Here is a 4,696-nt window from a genome sequence, read left to right as displayed (position 1 = left end):
CACTTTCAACTGGAGACACAGTGCAGCAGCAGCTCAGCAGCAAGAAGAAAAAAAAAAGGAATTATAAAAAGCCGACAAATAGTGTTAATTAATTGACATGAGACACTGGAGAGGTTGTCGGTCCTATTCTATAGTCTGTTTTCAGTTTTCAGAAACATCTTCTGATGCACTACCTTGGACACATCATCAGTGTTGTTTCCTGGAGTCACTGGGTGTTTCGGGTCTCACAACAGACACCCTCATCCAGGCGACCCGACCGAGGCTGATCAGATCTCGGCCTGTGTCCAAGTGGCATTCTACTGACCCCACCGCTCTCCCCTCTTCAGCCAGAGCCATCTGGACGCTTTCTCTGCAGCCTCCGCGTTGTTGTTCATGGCTCTTTTTCGGTTGGCACCTGTTATGCCCAGTGTGTCGTAGGCCTTACTCAGGGAGTGGCTGGCGAATCCCCGACTGCCCACCTCCACTGGCATGCATCTGGTCCTCCAACCGTTCCTCCGACTATCCTCCACCAGCTCCTGGTACTTCTCCCTCTTCCTCTCCTGTGCCTCCTCCATTCTATCCTCCCAGGGAACTGTCAGCTCCAGCAAGACCAGTTGTTTTGTAGCCTCAGAGACCAAGATGATGTCGGGTCTCAATTTGGACTGGGTGATATGTGGTGGAATTTTCAGCTGCCTCTCCAGGTCAACTGTCATCGCCCAGTCTCGGGCCGTGGAGAGCAAACCAGCAGAGCAGTTCTTTGATGTTCTCTCTGGCCTTTGTCCTTCCTTGACGAACTGGATGGCCTTGGCTGTAGCTCAGGTGCATCGACTGTCCTTGATCCCCTTGCTGATTGCCCCTTGCAACCAGTGATTATGCCCACTTCCAGCTGGTGCCAGTCAGATGTCAGCTGGCCAGATGAGACTCTCAAGCTGAACTTGCTGTAGCAGTCCAGGATGAGGTCTTTCACCTTCTGGGGTACGTGGTGTTTCTCCAGTGCGACCTCCACCAGTTTATGGGTTATGGGGCCATACGCGTTGGTGAGATCCAGCCACAGTACAGCCAGGTCGCCTCTGCCCTCTTTCGCCTCCCTGATGAGCTGGGTTACCACTCCTGTGTGTTCCAGGCAACCGGGGACTCCGGGTATTCCTCCCTTCTGCACAGCCGTGTCGATGTACTTATTGCTCAACAGGAAGTTGGAGAGTCTCTTGGCCACGATGCTGAAGAAGATTTTGCTCTCCACACTGAGCAAGGAGATTATATGACTATTGTCACACATGTATACTGCCAGATATTAATACATACTNGTTGATGTTATGCTCCCAAATCCAGCTCTGCCTTGCGCCACTGTACCGAGGATGGTCTTGTGCTTCAGCCGAGTTTCAGCTTGCTGGACTGCCTCCGCTGCCCTCCACTTCCTCCCTGTCCTCACCACAATTCCTGCCCCGGACACTTTGGTGTCTCTGGATCCAGAGTACTGCAGGTGTTCCCGTGCCCGTGCCACGATGAACTCCTCCCTGACTGAGCTGAAAGGGAGCCTGAGCTTGTTGTGTTCCCATACAGCCCGATGTTACTTAGGCTGCATGGCAGACCCAGCCATCTGCGAAGATAGCTGCTCACTCTTTGCTCGAAACCTTCAACCACAGTCATGGGAACCTTGTAGATAAGCAGAGGCCAGAGAGAGGATTCTTGGGAGGATTCCATGCTGGTATATCCAGGCCTTGAATCTTCTGGGGAGCCCAGACTTGTCCACTGTTCTCAGCCAGCCCTCTAGGTCAGCACTGGTTGCCTTGATGGAGTCTCTGTCATTCAGGCTGCAGTTGAAGACCTTCCCAAGGCTCTTCACTGGCTTCTCAGTGACTGACGGGATCAGATGTTCTCCCAGCCTGAAGCGGAATTTGTCTGTGACCTTCCCCTTCTTTAAAACCAAGGACCTGGACTGTGCACACTTGAAGCTCATGCTGAGTGGACCTCTGTATTCTGTTTCAGCTCCCTTGGCCAGCATGTTCATTGCCAGTGCGAAGAGGGTCACTGATATGGTGCAACCAGTGATTATGCCCACTTCCAGCTGGTGCCAGTCAGATGTCAGCTGGCCAGATGAGACTCTCAAGCTGAACTTGCTGTAGTAGTCCAGGATGAGGTCTTTCATCTTCTGGGGTACGTGGTGTTTCTCCAGTGCGACCTCCACCAGTTTATGGGGTATGGAGCCATACGCGTTGGTGAGATCCAGCCACAATACAGCCAGGTCACCTCTGCCCTCTTTTGCCTCCCTGATGAGCTCCGCTACCACTCCTGTGTGTTCCAGGCAACTGGGGACTCCGGGTATTCCTCCCTTCTGCACAGACATGTCGATGTACTTATTGCTCAACAGGAAGTTGGAGAGTCTCTTGGCCACAATGCTGAAGAAGACTTTGCTCTCCACACTGAGCAAGGAGATTACCCGAAACTGGTCCGTGTTCTCAGACTTCTCTTCTTTCGGTATGTACACTCCCTCAGCATACCTCCATGGCTGGGCAATCTTCCCTCTCCTCCAGATCACATTCAGGGCCTTCCAAAGCTGATCCAGTAGCTTTGGGCAATTCTTATACACTTTATAGGGCATGCCACTTGGGCCTGGTGCCGAGCTCGATCTTGCTCTCCTCACCACTTCCTCCACTTCACCTAAGCTGGGCTCCTTCAGGTTGAAGTCTGATGTAGGCTCTGGTGGTGTTGTCAGTGCATCGCATGGGCCTAGCGGTTGTTATCTGCTGGGGTCACTGTACGTGGCCTTGAGATGGTTGTTAATGGCATCCTTCGAGCAGGTGGGGCGGCCAGTCCTCTTTTGGCCAAGAAGCTGCTTGGTCAACTTGAAGGGATTGGCTAGGAAAGCTGCCCTCTTCCTGGCTCTCTCTTTCCGCCTCCTCCTGTGGAACTCTGCCCTCCGCAGGGTCAAGAGTTGTTTCCTTAGGATTGCTCTTAGGTCTGCTAGGCCAGCTCTCTCAACTTCCCCTGCTGTCTTGTACTGCCTCTTTAACAGCTTAAGCTCTTCCCTGAGGTGCTGGATCTTCCTTGCTCTGTGGCTTGGAGCATATGCCGATGGTGCGGGCTTGGGTGCCTCGGTTCCAAATCGCTCAGCTGCGATGTTCACTATGAGGGTGGTCATCGTTTTCAGCCGATGATCCACGTCCCCCTTGGCTGTCACTTCCAGGATCTGATCCACATCCTCATCAAACTGCTTCCACTCTGTTCTCTTTGAGGACTGGGGCCACTGGATCCTTGGTTGGGCTGAAGGAGCACAACTAGTTGTTACAGGAGCTTGCTGGCTTTGGGGGTCCTGTGGGTTGTTGAGAGATGATGCTTCTTGGGGGGGGGGCTAAGGGTGGCAGGTGAGCTGCTGGCAGCAGGCGTTGGTGACACTAGGAGGCTCTGGGCACTGTGGGTTGCCTCCGGGCCTGTTCCTCCTGCGTCTGACCAGAAGTAACTTCTGTGCGTCGTGTCATCATTGCCTCTGTCAAGCATTTCATCCTGCCTTGATGTATCTTTAAGCCCCTCTCATTCTTGCAGGTCTATCCACAGATGCACTGTATTGTCGTCGTCGTTATTCCGTTGTCCTGGGTCGTCATTCTTAGGTCCGTCCTGATGGGATGCTCATCCTCCCCCCCTCTCGGGCACCCCTGGGGGTATCTTTCCTTTGTGGGTTGTGTAGCTAGCTTTGGGTTCTTCCTCTCAGAAGAAGTGGTTTGGGCTGCCAACCCTCCCCACCCCGGGTTGCCGTCTCTGTAATATTGTAATATTACAGAGACGGCAAGTCAAGTAATATTTTTTTTACTTCTCGGAAATTACTCAAATGCATTTTTGGTGTGCTTCTGAGCACACGGGCAGCATAAACAATGAAGTTACATATGTTGCGGCGCTTGGAGGGGTGCTGTAATCCTGGCGGTCCTTAAGCACCATGGACAGCGCCAATGCATCTATCGCTGTAGCGCAGAAGCTCTGATGCCTGACTCAGAGCATGTGAGCAGAGTTGGAGCTGCCTGGAGCGAGGAGCGGGAGGATTTTGTATGTATGTGCCAAAATAGGTAAAAAAAAAAATAAATCATAATTTCTTCGTCTTTTGTGTAATAAAATATTTGGAAACGAAAATGTATGCTTTGGTGTACTTTTACAGAGTTTTGCAATATGTATAGCCTACCTATGTATCAAAATGTATAATTTTCAGCTTTTTATAATTATCCATTTTTATACCTCCGCGGTCGGAGGTATAAATGCTCAGAAGTCTAGTGTGTTTCATTTTTGTAACTTTAAGGGCCCTATTTAGATGGTCTAAAACGCAAAGCGCCAGGCGTGCAGCGCATGGGCGTGTCCCAGTCACTTGCTAGTTAGACAGCGCGTTTTCAGACTGTGCGCCATGGCAGACAGTCTAAAGGGGTTGGACTTACTCTGTGAATTAGTCATGGGTGTGTTTTGGGCGTATCATTCAATAAGCCAACCAGAGTGTCACCTCTCATTCCCTTTAAAAGAGGCGCAATTGGAGCGCACGGCGGAGAGCTAGTTAGATGGCGGACCTACCAACTGGAAAGAGTGAGCGTTTTACAGCTGAGGAGACGATAAATGTATCTCTATATCGACTGTCCCGTCACATCTGATGTCAGATCAAAGGGGATTGGCACCGTTTGGCACGTTTGGCACGCGTAATGGAAACCCAACCTGATTTGATTAACACAGCTGCAATCTAATAAGT

The 4,696-nt window shown here is 51.3% G+C and overlaps 1 pseudogene; it reads right to left on the bottom strand.

Moving 5' to 3' along the window:
* Positions 1-266: 266 nt before the first annotated feature.
* On the bottom strand, positions 267-3,455 carry LOC126408100 (uncharacterized; annotated as a pseudogene).
* Between the last annotated feature and the right edge of the window lie 1,241 nt (positions 3,456-4,696).

The sequence above is a fragment of the Epinephelus moara genome, chromosome 20, assembly GCF_006386435.1.
Source record: "Epinephelus moara isolate mb chromosome 20, YSFRI_EMoa_1.0, whole genome shotgun sequence".
NCBI lineage: Eukaryota > Metazoa > Chordata > Actinopteri > Perciformes > Serranidae > Epinephelus > Epinephelus moara.
Note: the sequence above shows the minus strand (reverse complement) of the source record. Positions and strands in the feature narration are given on the sequence as shown.